General features: G+C 37.7%; 1 long non-coding RNA gene across 1 annotated transcript; it reads left to right on the top strand.

Moving 5' to 3' along the window:
• Nucleotides 1–8891: 8891 nt before the first annotated feature.
• LOC141959789 (uncharacterized) lies at nucleotides 8892–14182 on the top strand. The gene is made up of 4 exons (XR_012633496.1): nucleotides 8892–9643; nucleotides 10814–10971; nucleotides 11345–11616; nucleotides 13951–14182. It is a non-coding gene; the product is annotated as an uncharacterized LOC141959789 (long non-coding RNA).
• The last annotated feature ends 5780 nt before the right edge of the window (nucleotides 14183–19962 follow it).

The raw sequence follows: 19962 nt of genomic DNA, 5'->3' as shown, positions 1-19962 counted from the left end.
ATTTCTATTAGATTAATTTTGCATAAGATTTTAAAAAATATTATATTTTCCTCTTAATGGTCCAGAGTATTTCTCCACTGACAGATAGGTGGCTTGACAGTCATGAGATGTACTCGGATGTATTTTACATCAGCTTGTGCAAGCTCCAATTACCTTTAGTCACTTCACCAGGGCTTACCCAGTATGTAGTCATTAACTGACTGATAGATTATTGGAATTCTTGACCTGGCATATCCATCCCTTGATATGCCTGCTTGTCTTGCCAACAGATTACACCTCAACACAGAAAAGAGAAGTATAAGGAAAGCAGAGCATTTTAAGATTTGATATATGTTTTTATAGAATACAGTGATAGGGTTATTCTTTGCTGGGGTTACATCTTTCCTTTTATCTGTGTTTACAGGGCAACAAATTTAGCAACCATGCCAATCTCTTGTCAACAAAATCTAAAAAAGTATATACAGTATAACTGACTACCACATAGCAGCTTTAAAGAATGAATCTGAGAAGCCAAGCAAACAGTTGGTCTAGAGGCTCAGCTGTTAAGGCATAAACTGGATGAATGCCAGGGAACCAACAGTTAAACCTGGAGAGTTTCGGGCTCCTTAATCTTTGTTATTTTTTAAAACTTTGTATTCAAATGAACAAAGCTGCTAGTTTACTATTTAGATAACTTGTAAATATCTGTGCTTCAGATGATATCTTTATTTAAATCTGATTCACACTAGTTCCTAACTTGCTCACATATCAAAGTGACACATTACATACTCAGATAGATAGACTTCTCTGATTTCCAACACCAAGATGCTCTGGTGTTTCAATGGATTATGAGTTGGAGGACAATTTCATCTATTGCTAGCCACCCAACATGATGATTAAAATGAATGTATTATGAATTAGCATATCACCTCCTAGTTTTATCATCCAAAAAATATAACGGCAATATATGTCATAATTTTCAAAGCCCAGTGTCTAAATTTAGGTAAATCAATCTGTAGCAGGGTACTTAAATGAAGCCAGTGAATTTAAACATGTGCTGGTTATTGGCAATTTCTAATGCTGATAAGCCTTCTTGGTGAGAAAAGTCTGATGCCTAAAAATGGATTTATATATCTAGCTTTAGACAGCTGAATGGAAGTTTCCAGTATAAAGACTTTTTTTCAGCCATACTGTAATATATAACACTACTATTCTTTTGGAGCAACTTGTAAGCACAGTGAACTGGAGGTGAAGTATCACTAACCCTATCAAGTAGCATATAAGATCATAATTAGAAATTTTGAATGCTATTTCTAGCTTCTCCAAGTTAGACTATAATGTATTTATAACAGTTTTCATCATCATTACTTATTAAGTAACCTGCAAAGCCACGTACTATATCATTTAAAGACACAAACATAAAATACAATGTCACATGCAGATCAGTGTTTAGTAATGCTTCCAGTATTATTACATATAAACTATTTATGAGGTCCTATTTGCTATACATTTAAAAACTACTCACAAGTAAGCACACATTTTAATACCATGCTGTTTAAATATTTACTCAGAAAATAGTATAGATGCTCTAATGAATAATATAGTAAATAGTAAATTCAAAAGGTACTGGATTACAATAATCTCAGAAGACATTTGAATAATTAATCAAAGTAAGGTATTCAAGAGATTAATGAAAGATGGAAAATCACAGAAAATCAAAGGACTCATTCTGGGAAAAATATAAGCATCCTGAATTTGCGGAACCTGTCCAGTGAAAAATTATTACTTAAAAAAATATGACCCAAAGCCAATCTGTTCAAAGGATTACTGTGAAGGAAGAAATGTATCTGGTAAGATTTTTTTAAAACAAAAGGCACATATTTTTCCCCTGAATTTTGAAATCCTGCAGAATTACTCCCCATAGTATGATAATTAAATTTAGCAGAAAATATAAAACAGACCTTACAATGAATGGGCCAAAATGATGAGTCTTAAGTATAAGTAATAGTAGTTGGTTTTTTCCGTCTTTATATAAGTAGGCTTAAAGTTGCTCCAGCTATTCAGGAAAGATTGCTTGGTCCTCAGTAAGCATCGAGAAGACTGTGGCCTGTGTGTTACATCTGTCCTCTGTGACTGTGTAATTCTTACCCCACTCATCTATATTTGGGAACTGAACTCATGTTTCAGCAGACTGCCGCTATCTGGAATTCCAACAGAAGCAATGTTAGGCCTGGAAGTGGCACAAAGTTCTGTGCACTTACTACTCAGAAATTCCAAGAACTTAATCACTTTAATGAGCAATATTTTTTTTATATTTAACATAATTTTTTAGGCTGTTTTAAGATATTATTCTGGAATTTTAGGATGTGACTTTTGTTCATTATTAAAGGACCTACCTCCACAGGTCATAGAAAACACAGTGCGTAGAAGTTAATTTTTAAAAATTTATTTCTTTCTACAGCATTTTGTCTTAACAGATTTTTATTTTTTTAACAAAATTAACTATTTTTATGACAATAAATAAAATAATTAGCTTTTTCTACTAAAAGCAGTTTAAAATTAATAGCTTCCTTGTGCACTTTAAAACCTTCCAGGAAAAGAAAAAAACATAGAAATATAGAATCATTTAGGTTGAAAAGACCCTTAGCTTTTTTAAAGTTATCAGCGGAAATCATACATCTTTTTGTAATAACAAAAATTATTAATCTGTAACCATATACTACAATGTGTAAATAAATTTAGCTACTGAATTTTTACATCTCAAATGAAGTAATCCTACCATCAGAAAATAAGTAAAATTCTCCCTCAGAAATGACACACAAACGCTCAGGAAAACATGTATGCTTCAAAAAGACCCCACAACGTTGACACATGTATTAACATTGAAACAATCAAAATGCATTTCTGGTTTCTATAGCCTTGCAGAATGTAATGAGTAACACAGTCAACTTTCCCTTACCATCTTTGCTAAGAAAGTATTATACTTTCACCTCATTAAGAACTCCTGTGAGAGTTTTATCTCTGGGAAGAAAAATTTTCAGTCCAAGAGCACACTTGTGCCTTTTAAGGCACATCATTTCCTCTGATAGTGAATGTAAGAAGTAAACAAGAAGAGCGCTGCTTTAATCTACAGGCTTTATCATATAATTTCCAGAAACAAAAGCAACGTGTGGGTAGGATTGCTTCTGCCAGATCACAGCCAACTGGGAGTCAAATTCTCTAGAGTAGACAGAAGAAACTGTAGCTCCAAATAGATGTTATAGACCTTCATCCCTTCTGCCAGCTTCCATTATATCTGCTCTTTGATTTGAATTCATTTTGTGAACTGGCACTCGTTTTTAGCTCAAAGTCTTCTAGGTATTGCCTTGCATTTTTTACTAAAGTTTATTCCTTGGCAACAATGGACCCACTGTTGCAACAGAAGTTCAGAAGAGTCTCATAGCTCCCTATAGGTCCCAGACCATACGTTACCTAGTATCACACATTGTTTTTCAGTGGTTCATACAATACCTTTCTTAGCATCTTCATATAGGTAATTACTGTCGCCTAATCAAAGCTTCAACAGATTCGCTGTTGGAATAGGAATTCTGACTTCACAATGTATACAAAACCCATTCTTATGACTTGGGATCCTTGCTGTATTGTAATGAAATTAATAACAAGGGTTTTATTTCAGGTCATTTTACAGTAATTTCAGTGTGTCAAATAAGAACAGAATTGTCATTCTAAAAATTTCAGGCTAAAAACTGTACACAAAAAAAGAAGCTGGTCATCTAAGGGTTAACAACTGTATGCCTACTTTTTAAGCAGTCACCCCACAGAGTGGAATCCAGGCCCTGTGTCAGGCACCCAACCTCTCCACTAAATGCATCAGAGTCAGCCACCTTCAAATGGGAGCCAAAAATAGCCTGCATATAAACAGCAACAAACTGCCTTGGGCTATCTTCAGCATTTTCTACAAGGAGGGGGTGGATGAAAACCTGATTCTTGGAATTATATGTTTAAATTTTCACCTCGGGGAGGACAATGTATCTGCCTGGAGACACCTGCAGAGATAATTTTTAAAGGAACTGAGTTCTTATGAATACAGTTGCACTGATGATTTGTGTAAATCAGGTATGCCTATTACTTTTTGTACAGTATGATAGAAACATTTACCTGGAAAATGAAATATCTGTGTTCAGTTTATTCCTAGTGGCTACAAGTGTTAATGAAATACTCATCATAACTTGCACACTTATTAGGGCAAGGTTTTATACAGCTGCATTAAGCCATGAACAAATTTTCCCAGTGTCATTCTACCAAGACTTAGGGAATGATTATATCCTTTGACCTGTGCTGAATGTTTTGGAAACTAACTTAATTTTTGATCAAGACATTCTATTTTTTATTGCAAAAATAATGTGTATTCTCCTTTACAAAGGTAGTAGACAGCAGTAAATCTCTATAAGCAAATACCAGAGGGACTAAAACTCTGGAACAATTACTCATTTTGAAAGATAAACATGTGCAATAATATGCAATGCTGTAATAATTTAGCATTTACATGTAAAATGTAAAAATTAATAATAACATACAAACAAGATAAAGGATATTATACCTGATAGGCTTAATCCATTTCTCCTGAAGTATTGTGGCAGATTCAACTGATGGACAGAACTCCATGGAGAAAACACTTTTCATTACTGATAGATCTGATGGAGCACAGCTAGACTTGTCCCCCGAAACCTTAATAATAGTTTCTAATACTAGTCACCCCGAGTCATTCAAAACATCATGTCACAAACTATAAAGCTATTCTGGCTGTAAAAGCTTTCCATTCAATCTGATGACGATATTACACAGTGTAAAAGATTTTCTTTATTAATTGGGCTAAAACCAAAATATAATAACAAGCATGGCTCTTTACCCATAGTAATTTGTGTACTAGCCCAAGAAATCAGAAAACTTCTGTTATGGTGCATGTTATTTTGTATCTTACTCTAAATAGCAATAGGATAAAATACAAGTAGATAGGCAATCTCCTTTCCAAGACCTAATGTCAAACACCAGTCTGTAAAATTCAAGTAAGAATCTTTAAGAGCTGCTTCTACTTTAAGCAGCAGCAACAGATACAACCCCCTTTACTAGTTGCCACGGAGTCCTTCAGTTATTTTGAGTTGTTAACAGACATTTTTTTTCGCTTTTGAAAGTTTTAAAATAAATCTGGTTGCCTATGCTTAAACATACTGAGTCATTGCCTTGCTGTAGTTTGATGCCATACATAGCTTTGGTTTTTTTGCTTTCCCTCAGTATACAAACATGTTTAATTTTGCTTGTAAATATATTTGTAAATTAAATTTGTTACAGGGCTAGACCTTATCTGTGCCCTTTAGAGTGCATTGGAACTACCTACCTGTCATATATATATCTATGAAAGTGTCAAACAGTGAAATAGTCAAGCAGTGCCAATGGTACTCAAACACCATTCTTCCAAGTTTCTGGCAGACTTTCTCTGAGGATTTTCCTAGGAGGAAATTGTAGAAGTGCAACATACACCTTCAGTTTTGCTAGCAGTGGTACCAGCACTTGTTCTAGAAGAAAAACAACAGCTGTTAAAATTAAACTGTTAAAAGAACAGTAATAATAACAACTTGCTCCCTTCTTTTAAAAATACATTATCAAAAAAATGACTGCGAGGCTGCAAGTAACAACAATAAACTTAAAAAGACCACAACTTGCCAGAGTTACAACAGCTGTGAGTAGGAAAGGAAACCTTAAACTCGGGAAGAGATGAAGGCTTCTCTGCCCAGGATCTATGGTATCTAAGGTCTTGCTGAGGCAACCTACCTTAGACTGAGAATTCAGCTGTAATTCAGCTTCATCTCAAGACTACTAGAACACTTGTAAAACTATCGTCTCTCAAGATGACTTATTTTTTAATCTATCACTAGCCAGAAAGGTAAAAACTGAACTCATGGACAAATTGCCACTTTACTGTTGGCCCTCACAGGATTTAGCACGGAGGTGAAGAATTGCAGAGCAAAGCTGCTCTATCCTTGCCAAGAAACACTGTGCCCGGGATAGAGATGTCCCTGCCTAAGTTCCCTGAGAGCGGGTGGTGGCCAGGGCTGGGCCGGGCCAAGCTGTCAGCCAGCTGTCTGAGCCTGTGAGATGGGCAGCCCCTTGGCTTTTTGCCAGGCCCCAGCATTCATCAAACTCCCCTGGATCAGGACGCTGTTGTACTGTCGGCCCTGAATCTGCCTTTTGCCTTCTTAAGCCCTTCCTCTCACAGGCCCACGTCCGCGCTCAGTGGCCCAACGCGAGGTGCCAAGAGGGAAAAGGGGAAATGGGGGTCGGTGCTGAGGGAGAAGGGTGGGGAGGGGGTCGGCACTAAGGGAAAAAGGCGGGAAGGAGTTCAGCGGCAGGAGAAGCGAGGCGGCCGCTTGCTGCTGGTTGAGGGCCGGCGCTGCCGGAGGTGAAGAGGTCCCAGGAGGAACCGGCGAGAGTGGCTGCCCCAGGCAGGGAATGGAGCCTGGCAACCCCCCGGGTGAGGGGGAAAGCACCATGGCGAGAGGACAGGGAGCGACTAGGAGGGTGTTGTGGCACGGCAGAGGCCCCCAGGACAGGCTTGGCTGTCAGGACGTGCTGCTATGGAGTGTGCCATCAAATGTTTCAGCCAGAGACCAGCAGGTATGTTAGGCCCTGCACTGTTGACACATTTTGCATTGAAATTCTTCCTCAGAACAGAGAACACGCATAGGCCATCAGATTTACAGGCACTGATATTTTTGTAATAAAAGTCCTTAAAAATCCACATAGGCTAGGCTTATCTTTGCAGAAAGCCTAGAGAAGGTCTTTTCACTGCCTGATGTCATTAAAATATTTAAGGCATATTATATAATAGTATTAAAGGATAAGAAATCAGGTGTCAAAAACCTGTGGAATTGACAGTCTTCTGTGGTTTAAGTATGAAGGCCATTCCAGGTTTTAACATTTGGGAATAAGAATTTAAGCAAGCCTAGAATGATGTTAAGGCACAAAACCCCAAGAAATCCATTTCACGTTGAATGAAGAAACATGTGGGAAAGGAGTGAAAGTTACAGAAGATGGGACTGATGCAACCTCACAAAGGTAGAGAAAGCAAGGGTGAAATTTGGCAGTGCAGCATATGGCAATATAATTGCAATTGGATAGTCTAGCGTGATAAGATTTCAGACTATATGATAAATTTAAGAAACTTAAGCTCCCTTTTTAATGTATTAGCTTGGTGTAGTCCTACATAATTTTCTAAGGAAAGAAGTGAAATTATAACTTTAACACTGTAGTGAAAAATCTGTGTCACAAATAACATTCTAACTTAAAAAGACTTTATATATTGTTTGAAAGAAGAAAAGCAAAACTTGTTAGGTAGTTAATTTAACTATCTAACAAAGCAGAATTAACCCTAGTCTGGTTCTTAAAATGAAGAGGGTTTTTTTAAGGAGTCCACATTCAAGTTATTATCTAGTTTAATTTAACTTAACTGCTTCAACTGTTACTCTTCTCTAAAATGATTTTGTCCTGTATTCTGTAAATGTCCTATTTGTGTAGTTTTTTCTTTTATTTTTAAATTAATTACACTTGTTATCATTCCCTGTACCATATCTGAAAAGTTATTCATCCCTCTATGCCCTGTGTAGCATGGAGCTCCTGCTAAACTTTTTAGTATGTGCTTCAGTCCCAATCACATTAGCTGTTATCTGTATACCTCTGTGAAAAACATATCTCGAACAAATCTGATTTTTTTTATAAAGACTGTTTGTACTTATGTATATCATAAGTCAGAAAAATATACCATCACATGGCATCTTTTTATGTTGTATATACTAAGCCTTTGTTAATGCAGCTCAGTTAGACTTTCCTCTTCATAAGGAAAATGATCTCCATTACATTAATTTTAGCTACAAGCCTATAGTGCATATTTTACATCTTTAAATTCACAGCCAGTCATGTACTCAGATTCCTTCTTAGCATGTGAAAAGTGTTTGATCTGAGCAGGCACAGACTGTGCTAAAGTTCAATACCACATTAAAGACTCTTTCTTTACAAAGGGATTAACTTTGAAAAAGGAATGTGTCTCAACAAACTGTGAAATGCTGATATCTAGGAAGATAAATATTTACTTTTGTCTTTCCCTTTGTTGTAAAACAGCTTTACATTACTTTACCTTTTTAACAGCTATTGCAAGCTGTCTTTTTATTATGCCAAATATATTCCTGCAGTCTGTAGGAAGGCTCAGCCTGCCACCTAAAAACATGCCTGGTGCAAGATAAATGTAGACAGCTGTGTATTGCTGCCAGAAGTCATCGCGCTAAACAAAGACAAATGTGCAAGAATGTGACATCCATACTTCTGGAAAGAGGAATGAATGCTGAACGAGGAACATTGAACAGCTGATTACTTCCGCTGTTAACCTCAGTAGGACTAAATTTAAAAAAAATAGTTAAAACACAGCTGGCTATTTAGAATGAACTGCCGAGAGATTTGTCAGTCACTAGCTTCTATTAGGGAGACATTTAGCTTGGGGGTATTTTCGGAAAGAGTTTCCATAGTGTTGGAGAGACTTCAGGCCTTTTGCTTTTTTCTGATTGGCCAACAGACAGGTGCTGAAAAAGGTGGTGGCAGAAATATTCCAGACATGGTGAGGATTATATTGACAAGCAACGGCAACTTACTTTTTGTTTTATGATAGGTTGCATCATGTAAAAATGTAACAGAATTTTTCCTTTCTTTCTGATGTGAAACAAAAAGAGGTCAGACAAAGCACCGAATAGCATTAGTTGAAAATACAACCTATGTTTACAATTTGGGAGTGGTATATTCTACCGTAGCACATGTTTAATGGCTTAAAATTAAGACTATTTTTTTCTTCCAGGGTGAAGAGTTCTACATACTTCTGACTTCCAAATACATGTTTTATATTTAAAGTGCTTATTTCACCCAGAAATTTATTATTCAATTGTAAATGAACCATTTAGTTTCAGAGACAAAACATGTAGCAAATAAATTATTTTTTAAAATTGCTGCTTTTAGGAATGACATAAACTAAGCCTCAGAACTTTGGAGAAAGGACCCATTCAGTGTCAATGAAAACTTGCGTGGCAGCACTGAGAATCCTTGTATTTCTTCATTTTGGAGTGAGTTTATAGATCTTGGACCCCTAAATTGCATCCACTGATTCTGTCAAAATCAAGAGTTAGAATGGTGACAGAGTATTGATTTTGTTCTTGTAAGTACATCTCTCTCCAGGCATTACAGCTTCAGAGCCAATGACTGAACATTGTGGGGGTGCAGTCCTGATACTTTGACATTAGTGGACTGGAAAAAAAGGAGGCCCAAGATTTTTAAGTAAACCAAGCTGTTAACCATGTGCTCCATTTAGGCAGTATCAAGATTTTTCCTTTTCCTAAGCAGTGATCATTTCTGGGGGAAAAAAAAAAAAAAATTGCAGAAAAATGTTGAGTACATTTAGAAGGCAGTGATGAAAAGCTGTATAAAAATATAGTCCAGACATAACATGATAGGTTCTACTCACCGTCAAACATGAAAAATGGGTGATAAGATAAGCACACCTCCCTTCCTGTCCTGTTTGATACCTCAGATAGAATCAAGATAAAGAGGCAAAGTACACAGTTACCTGCAGGTATGTTTTTAGAGGCTTTAAAGTCTACTGCATCAGCTATGCACCTTGTATTGGTTACTCGCTATCAAAGGAGAGACAGTTAATTCTAAATTCATGTATTTCATAGTTGTTGAATGAGTTGTCATCTGAATTTCAGTGATACTTTCTACAACGATTTTCTACTCCTTATGTGAAGCTGGTGGTATTAGTCTAGAAAAGGGAGTCAGACTGATCAGTGAATGGAAGAATTCTCTTTAAAAGGTGAAATGCTACAGATAAGCATACAAAATATTCAACCAGTCAGAGGAAGAATGTGGACCTGGGAGGAAGCAGGCCTGAAGAGCCAAGATAACCGTCCTTTAATGATGATGCAAGTATGGGTTTGAGAGTTAAAAGCTGTCGGTGAGACAGCTGAGGGAGCCACTGAAACAATGATTTGCTCAAGTAGATTACTAGAGACAACAACTTCAAACTGCTTGGAATACAATTTCTGTCTTTGTCATCAAAACCTGACTGGATCCAAAGAACCCACAGACAAAAGATGGGAGGTTTTTGTGATGCTTTCCCAAAAGGCTCTGAAATTCTAAAATGCTGTATAAGCAGCCTTATACATGTATTACTTGCTTTGAAATTTGGGCAAGGGTAAAACAGGGCTATAACCCACAAAATTTAGGTAATAAATCTGTTATTGAAAAAGTTTTACAATAGCATTAACTATTGTTACATGGATGGCACAGAGAGAAATAGAGGCAGGTGTGGTGTGCAAAATTAGGACCCAACAGAACGAGTTAATCTAGATTTTACTTTACATAACAAGGAGAGAGTGTGGTGTTCTAAACAAACCAAACAACAAACTGCTTAAATCACTTTGTGTCCACCCCCAAATCCTAAAATCATCCAAACAGGCTGGAAAGTTAGAAAGTTTATGTTGATACAGACAGTTTTAGAGGAGGAATTAGATCACTTTTATATGGAATTGGGGTAATAATTATGTATAATATATTTTTTAAAAAATACACATGTAAAACTACAATATGCAAATGCACAATGGTGAGGAATTAGTTAACACAAAACTTTTAATATTTTGGGGTACTTACTGTATGAGACTATATTGCACAGTTTTGTGATCAGTGGATATATAATGTCTATGTAAACAAGACATTACAGCATTCTTATCTCTATTTTTAACAGGCTTATTCTGGAATCCATGTTCTAAATCGTAAATTGAAAGTAATCTTAGGAGTGAGTCTCAGGAATTGAAATATAAAGCTTCCTCTTGGACTTTACTCAGAGAGTCAACTACCTCAGAATCCCATAAAAGTTACCACCTCTCCTTTGCAGACATCTAGGTATGTTCGACCAAGAACTCTCTTTTTACCTTTCTTCTGCAAGTTGAATGAAGGTGTAATATTCCAGCAAGCAGTGAAGTCTAGAGGATTTCCTGTATAGCCAGTCTGATGCTTTTCATTTTCCTGGGCACTTGTACTGGTATGAGAGGGAGTTTGCAGTTTTGGGATTTGCACAGAAGGGATGGCAGAGACTATGCTTAGGGTTGTTGGTGTCCATTGACTTCGAACCCTGGTGAAGTAAATTAGTAAATACTACTTACTAAAACTTATAACAAGAGTTATATTTCATCTTTCAAGGTTCTAATGACTTCATTTGAACAATTATTTAACTAATAAAGCTTATAAAAACACTTTTTTTCTTTGAGATATCCAGAAGATGTAATATATGGAGGTAGAACACCTCTGTCTAATAAGCATATATAAACTGAAAGTTTACAGTCATGGCATCTGCAGTTTGTTTTCAAAATGGAAGAGATAATGACAATCTCACAACTAAAAGCTAAGAAGAAAAATTACTGTCTTTTGAATATCAAGGAGAAAATAAAAGTGACTGCAGGGAATTTTCAAATACATTTTTTCAAAGAGAGGAAATGGAGCAGATATTGACAGTCAATGTATTTAACAAACAAGATTTCATAAATCCAGGTAAGAAGCTAATTCTGGTTTGTGTTTCTCAAACTTTCATATGTTTTGAGTAAGTTATTTTAATCAAAACTATTTTTTTTCCCCTAAGTTTACTACAGATCTTTTATTCTAAGTATTTCCTTATTACTAGAGAAGATGTAATTCACCAGTATTTTACATGGATAGGTAACAGTTTATGACTTAGGAAATGCTGTTTTTAACCGAATACCTTAATTTTTGGTCAGTTGTAAGTCAAGTGGGAACTGATGCCTTTCACACATAGATTTGGGTCTTTGCACAGGACTTTCAAGTTCCTAAATGTAACAGCTTTGAAAGCAGACTGCACATTTACACAGGCTGTTGCCTCACTGCTAGGGTCTCACTGAGGCTTCATAGGGTTTACGTGACATAGTACTTGTGAAGGAATGAGACAGAAGGAAGTTAACCTAGTTTATTGATTCCTGTCCTAAGATCCTATGTGTTTTCATTTTCTTTCTGCAGGCAGAATTAATTTTGTCATCTTCTGATCTCTAAATGCTTGGCTTTGCAGCCTTAATATTATTCTTGTATGTTGCATTGTGGAGTAAAGAGGTAGTTGACTATGACTGTGTAATCCTTGTGATAGTTTGCTAAGATTTTCTAAAATTCCACTTTTAGAATTGCACAGATGTATATTGAATGGACTAATATTTCAACATATGATGTAAGTTTACTTTGGTTCTTAGGTTCTATCTAGTACACTGATAACTGTTAATACATTCAGACACATATTTCCTCAAAAATACAGTTCAAAATGGTAGCAAGACTTCATGACAAATCTCTTCAATCTGCTGTTTGTTTAGTGATGCATAGCCATAACAGAAGATTAATACTGGCATTGAGCTAGCAGCCCTCTCATCTTTTCTGAGCATTTCTTATGGGCAACATAAAAGCAGGGTCATTCACATTACTTACATGTGTACAACAACTATGTTTCTTGGGTAATACACAGAAAATGGGACAGGGCAGAGGAAAGGCAAAGTCATATGAGGGAATCTATGTTCTAGGTATTATTTTTATTAGACAGTTTAACTGGCAAATAAGTGGTGAATATTATTCTTTTACAAAGGTTGTTTATTCTAAATATTATAATTTTGGATAGCAGTTGATACACAGTGAAAATAAATAATTTTTTTTTTTTAAAGTTTGAATAATACAATAGAAAAAAATATTTTCTTTAGTCTGAATTTGTGAGGTCGTCAGTTGAATATCACCACAGTTTTGTGTGTTTATTAACCAACTTGTATGTATGATAAAGTCCATATGCATCCTTTACTCAGGACAAGGATTAAAGAGTTCTCAAAGCCTTAAAAACGCTTTGTCCTTGGACATGTTTTCTTCACTGTTGTTGGAAGCGTTGGAAGCACAAAACAGTGAAAAATTGCAAAGCTCACATTTGCTGAACACCTGGTGCTCAGAGCAGACAAACGATGGTGTGAAGATCTGGTGGTCTGTGTTGCTGTGGCACCAGGAAGGAAAGTGAAGTGAGATGGAAGCTGTGCAGTATCATTCTGTTTTTTGCAAGAAATATTTTGACAATGGCTTGAAAGTTATACCAAGAAATGTTTTGTGCTACTGCTTAAGGAATGGTGGCTTGACCCTTGTTCCACCCACACACAGAGGACACGCCTGATATATACTACCCCGAGTTCATAACTCGGAGGGACAAGAATTCAATACCAAGTCAGAGGGACAGATTGATGGGTTGGTTCTCACCCCCTCCCCAGATGGGACGCCTTTTGATAAGATTTGTGACCTCAGATATGCCGAGTGACTACCCAGGAAATTAAGCTTGTGATTGCATTAGGTTTTTTGTTTGTAGAGCTATATAGCCATTCTGCTATATAGCCATTCTGCAATCTCAAAGAATCTGTAGATGTTGCATCAGAATAAACCATACTATTTGTGAACCTAATTGCTGCTTTTGAATGCGACCAGACCTACAGCAAATGAGCAGTTCCCACACCTGGTGTCAGGCCTACAGTCACAGCCATAATTGTCATACCTATTAAGAGATAAGTCCAGCCACCGCTAGCCCCTCTAATCTTTGAGGACTGGCTAGAACACAAGGGGATTAATCTCTTACTAAATTTATCCCTCATTCAATGCAACAGCTGTATGCGAGCATGTTTCATTACAACAGGGTTAATACTGGTGGTATATATGCTGACTATGATTTTGTTTTGAAAATATTTTATATGAGAAAAAATGCAAAATGTAGATCAAATTTACAAAGCAATGAACATGGAATTTCTGGAAGACATTTAGCATTTGTTAACTCAAATTTCACAAATACTTTATATGTATTTATCAAAGCAGAAAAAATCATTGAAGAAAACCACAAAAGGATGAATGATGAAGAGGGAAAAAAAGGAGAGGAAATAACGAAAAAGCCTTGGCATTGACCACCAAATTAAACAGAATTTTAGGTCTGGAATAAATAAATTAAAAGATTTCCTGGAAACACGTCAAAATAATTCTGTGAAATGTACTGCAGAAATGTATGGTCTGAATGCCAGTTTTCAGCTGTGTAAAGAACAGTCCCTAGATAAAGGTAATTGTACATATTTTTGTGGTTTCTTTGGAGGGGATGGCAGGAATTAACTGTATGAAGACTGGGGAGGAACATCCTAATAAAGTTTGCCTGTTGTAATGGCATAGTGTTTTCATACGAACAGCAAGGTTTTGTGTGCAGCTCAGATCACTTCAAAGAAATTAGTTGTGGGAGAGGCATATTCTGTATCTGAGGAGTTTTCTAGGAATTACAGTAATTCATCAGTCTAGCATCATCTGAGTTTTGTAAGAAGTAGCTTTTCATCCTAAGCATATTGCTGATTATGTTGGGCCAGGTGGTCCAACACAAGAGGAACAAATGCTTTAAACCTGTTAAGGCACACAATAGACTCATATTGTGCTTTCTGAGGGTTTTTTCATTATGTCAGGTTTTCATATCTTAGTTCATTTCTGTTTTCACTAAATTCATAGCAGTGATGATCAATGTATGTTCTTCACATGATGAAACATAAGATGTAAAAAGGTCCATGAATGAGGTCTGCATCCACTTAGTGTAATGGCCTCTCTTCTGCCTAATACTCTCCCTCCCCAGTGTCAACCAGGGGCTCTGTTACTGCATCAGGTGATGCTTTGCTATTTTGTGGTTGCCCATACACACAACCCTTTCAGTTTGGGACTGTTGACGGTGTTCAATTTTAGCTATTTTGATGAGCCCACTGACACACTCTCCGGGAATGAAAGGAAATAATAAACAGCTTGCAGTAGCCTTTGGTTGGACCCTTCTCAGGCTAAACATTTCCATTGAGGGCTTAAGGAGGATCCAGGAAATTATAGGCTCCTCCCTGGGAAGGTTATGGAACAAATCCTCTTGAGGGCTATAACAAGACAAATGAAGCACATGACTGGGAAAAGCCAGCATGGATTCACCAAGGACAAATAGTGCTTGACAAACCTGGTTGCCTTCTACAACAAAATAACCTGCTCAGTTGATGTGGGGTGAGCGGTGGACATCGTCTACCTGGATGTCTCCAAGGCTTTCGATATGGTTCCCCACAGCCACCTCCTAAAGAAACTGATGTGCTACGATCTAGACAAGTGGTCTGTGCAGTGGGTGGGGAACTGGCTGACAGGCCTCACACAGAGGGTGGTGGTAAATAGCTCCTTTTCAAACTGGCAACCTGTCACAAGTGAGGTCCCCCAGGGATTGATATTGGGCCCAATTATAAATGATCTGGATGATGGGGTGAAGCGTACCCCGATGAAGTTTGATGATGATACTGAGTGGGTAAGTGGACACTTTGGAAGGGACAGCCACCCTGCAGCATGACCTGCATGGACTGGAAGAGTGGGCTAACAAGAACTTTATGAAGTTCAACAAGGACAACTGTAAGGTTTTGCACCTGAGAAAACATAATCCAGGGGTGCAGTGCAGTCACTGTTGTGCAGCACCCTTCTATGATGTGCTTAAAGCATTGTTGGATAAGGGAAGAGCAGGTGACATCATCTACCTGCACTTGAGTAAAGCTTTTGACACTGTCCCACATGACATCCTTGTCTCTAAATTGGAGAGACGTGGGTTTGAGGGATGGACCTCTCGGTGGATAATGAATTGGCTGGGTGTCTGCACTGAAAACGGTCAACAGCTCAATGTCCAAGTGGAGAGCAGTGACAAGTGGCATGCCTCAGGGGTCAGTATTGGGACGAGTGCTGTTTAACATTTCTATTGGCAACACAGGCAGTGGGAGTGAGCACACCCTCAGCAAGTTTGCCGATGACACCAAGCTGTGTGGTGCAGTCGACGCGCTGGAGGGAAGGGATGCCATCCAGAGGGACCCTGACAGGCTTGAGAGGTGGGCCTGTGTAAACATCATGAAGTTCAACAAGACCAAGTGCAAGGTCCTGCACATGGGTTGGGGCAATCCCAAGCACAAATACAGGCTGGGCAATGAGTGGATTGAGAGCAGCCCTGCGGAGAAGGACTTGGGAGTAACGGTGTATAGAAAACTGACTATGCGCCAGCAATGTGTGCTTGCAGCCTATAAAAACAGCTGTATACTGGGCTGCATCAAGAGAAGTGTGGGCAGAAGGTCGAGGGAGGGGATTCTCCCCCTCTGCTCCACTCTCATGAGACCCCACCTGCAGTGCTGTGTCCAGCTCTGGGGCCCCCAATGTAAGAAGGACATGGACCTGCTCAAGTGGGTCCAGAGGAGGGCTACAAAGATGATCAGGGGGCTGGAGCACCTCCCCTGTTAGGACAGGCTGAGAGAGTTGGGGTTGTTCAGCCTGGAGAAGAGAAGGCTCTGGGGAGACCTTATAGCGGCCTTTTAGTACTTAAAGGGGACCTGCAGGAAAGCTGGGGAGGGACTCTTTATCAGAGAGTGTAGTGATAGGACGTGTGGTAACAGTTTTAAACTGAAAGAGAGTAGTTTTAGATTAGATATAAGGAAGGAATTATTTACTGTGAGGGTGGTGAGGCACTGGAACAGGTTGCCCAGAGAAGCTGTGGCTGCCCCCTCCCTGGCAGTGTTCAAGGCCAGGTTGGACGGGGCTTTGAGCAGCCTGGTCTAGTGGAAGGTGTCCCTGCCCATGGCAGGGGGGTTGGAACTAGATGATCTTTAAGGTCCCTTCCAACCCAAACCATTCTATGATTCTGTGATTGCATTCTGTGATTGCCTGCAGGTTATGTCTATAAAATAATTAAATTTTTTCTTTTTTCTATTTTTCTTATATATATTTGCTCCTGCATAGTTGCTACTTTTTTTTTCTCAAAATACTAAGTTAAAGTAACAACAATATTAACAGTGAACCCCCCAATACTTTCTTACCTTGCGGAATCAAGAACTGTAAAGTTCAGCAATGCACTATTTATAATTGCCTGTACTACATGTTGTAAGTGAATAATGGAGTGAAATTTAAGGTTGTCTTACCTGAATTTGAAAAACCTCCATAGAAGGGCTCTGTAGTAGTATTTTAAATATAATTCTATACTCTCTAGAAGAAAAAGACAAGAACAAAATTTATTAAAGGGTACTGAATCTGTAACACATCATCACCAAGGCTTTAACCCTTAGACCTGTGACATTGCTGCCATTTACAAATGTTCTTAAATGCCTAGCACAGCATGATTGACTGCACATCAGATAGTGGTGCTCCATAACTGAAGAAGCACTTTCTCTGTGAATTGTGTAAACTTTTATAGTAATTTGCTTTTTCAGTGTCCTCCAGCAGTTTGTTCAGATCTGAATGGCTCTCCAGTGATCACTCTCTCTAAATTATACTTCTTTTTCTTTTCTGAAGAGTGCACACCACTGTGATTCTCTTTACTTTTTTGCCTGATTAGAACTGATTAAGAAGAATGAGGGGTAAAATTCTTTTTCTGCTAGTTGTAGTGATAAGCAGGTATGATTTAAGGCAAATCCTCACCCACTGCACCTTTGTATCATTTAAAACTTGTAACTGACAAACATTATTAATAAAGATATATACATGGGATTATTATATGGCACTCAGTACTGCATCTTAATTGAGACTAGATACTGCGGTAATCAGCCCTTTGGGGTCATAATAGGTTCGAGATGATTGATCATATGACTTTATCATTAGGGGGTTCAGTTCAGGATGGAAGTTTGCCTTGTCTCTTTTCCCCTGTAAGGATGCAAATTTGAATGTAAATGTCTTTCAGATGTCCTAATGGCTTTTTGAGTTGCTTCGAAGGCCAGTCTGAAGTTCCAAAAATTATACTCCTTTTGAATTCATTTCCATTTTGTAGGCCTACCTCCCAAAAGAAGGTATATGATATAGTTCTATTCCTCATTTTGAGAAGGGATTCTCTATCTTTTAGCTAAGCATATTTATAAAATCATAAATAAATGTGTTAAACCCATATATTATTTTTGGCAAGCTGAAAAATGTGCATTCTGTTTTCAGTAAAGAGACAAAAAATAGCATTCCTGATACATTAGATGATAAAAAATGCTTATATTTTTCTTTCTTTATTCTCTATTACATGCAATATTCCTGTTTTCTTTCTATTATTTTCTTAAAGTGCTCACAGAGAGCTCTACTCAGGAGAAATTTCTTCTGCTACTTTTTCAGAAGGATGGAGGGGAGAAGGCTGTAATACTGAGAAAGAAAATAGGGTGGTCTCTATAAGAAAAAAAGTATATAACTGTCTTTAAAGCTTACATCTTCATCCATGGTTCACATCTCATTTTTGTTGGCAGAATAATGTTCCCCACTCCAAATAGAAAAAGAGGGAAAAAAGACACTTCTTCCTGGTCTTTCACTTTATTTTTCTTTTCCCCAGACACTTCAAAATCATCACTGTACAACTAACTAGCAGATGATATGTTTAGACTTTTAAAAGATACTATTTAAGGTACTTTTCTCTCAAAGGTTTTGTCACTGCTGAAACATTCATTTATGTCCTTCAAATAACCTACAAAAGTCAAGTTCTCTACTTTTTGTTTTCTGTGCATTTTTTTATGAAAGAGGTAAGTTTTTGTTTTTTTTTTTTTTTTTTAATAATCTAAATGGATTACACTCTGTGACCTCAACATACTATCTGGGCACAAATATCTATCCATGAGAACTTCTTGCAGGGTCAGTTTGTTTTCAAATATGTTGTTCTATTTAGCTTTTGTCATTGCGTATCCAGCTATACTGGTTGGTATTGCTTTAACTGTCTAAAAGCCTCCCAGTTATGCTGTTCTGGCCCAAAATTTTCCATATATTCCTCTTTCCATGTACTTCACTGGCATCAAAAATGCTGAATAGTAAACAGAGATTAAAAATTTACCAATTAACACTTTCTCTCCCTGCCATGTGCTTTATTTGGCATCTTTATCAAATAATCTGAGTTTAATGCTTTATTTCCTTGTATTGTCCTTCTGCTTTCTTGAACACAACATCTAAAAACCAAGAGAGCTCCCAGTGCTCGATCACCACTGACAAAGGGACTATAGTCCAAGATATTCTGTTCTAAAATTGTTTTTATTGAACATATGATAACTTTCTAAAATGAGAAGTAAGGTCTTTCCTATGTAATCAGTAAGAAACACACAGCACAGAAGACATATCCACATTTTCTAAAATACTCTTTCACTAGATTTGCAAGCTCAGGAATGTCCCAAATCACATCTTCAAGTGTAAGCTCCAGAAACAGTACTAAAAAAAGGATAAATTCTCTGCAAATTCCTGAAGCTAATGAGTGGATTTTCTTCAAATTCTGTTCTTTAAAACTGCAGAAAACATGGGTCTTAGCTTTATGTCAGCTTTGCTTCTTGGAAATTAATACACAGACACTGAAACTTGCTTGAAAAGTGTTTCAGCCTAAACTCAGAGAGTGTCATACTAACTGGTGTTAACTGACCTGACCAACCTCACCTGGAGCTTTCACCTGCACTCCCCCAACTCGGGGAACTCCATTTAAGCTCCATCTGTTTACAGCTGGCTCGTTTTAGCCTTGTTCCTGAGATCTTGTGTGGGGTTTCTGGGTCGACCTTGGCTTACTTTGCCTGATGATGGCTGTGCTGTTGGGATGCTTTGCTGTCACCTCCTGCCCTGTTTGCTCACCCCTCTCAGTGTGGTTGCTGCCCTTCTCTGCCAGTTTGGCCACTGGCCCAGAGTGGTGGTACTCCTGCTCCCTAGTAGCTGTACTGATCGATTGTTGTGCCTGTAGCATAAAGAACTTCAATTATAGTGTTGGATTTGATTATAACATTTCATGTTTTCTTCTAGCTGCTCATTTTCTTTAGGTAATTCATAATGATCTCCTAGAAGATTTTACTGCTCCATTAACACAACAAAACAGCA

Source organism: Athene noctua, chromosome 4 (assembly GCF_965140245.1).
Source record: "Athene noctua chromosome 4, bAthNoc1.hap1.1, whole genome shotgun sequence".
NCBI classification, from domain to species: Eukaryota; Metazoa; Chordata; class Aves; order Strigiformes; family Strigidae; genus Athene; species Athene noctua.
The sequence above is the reverse complement of the archived record's forward strand: the minus strand, read 5'-3'. Positions and strand labels throughout refer to the sequence as shown.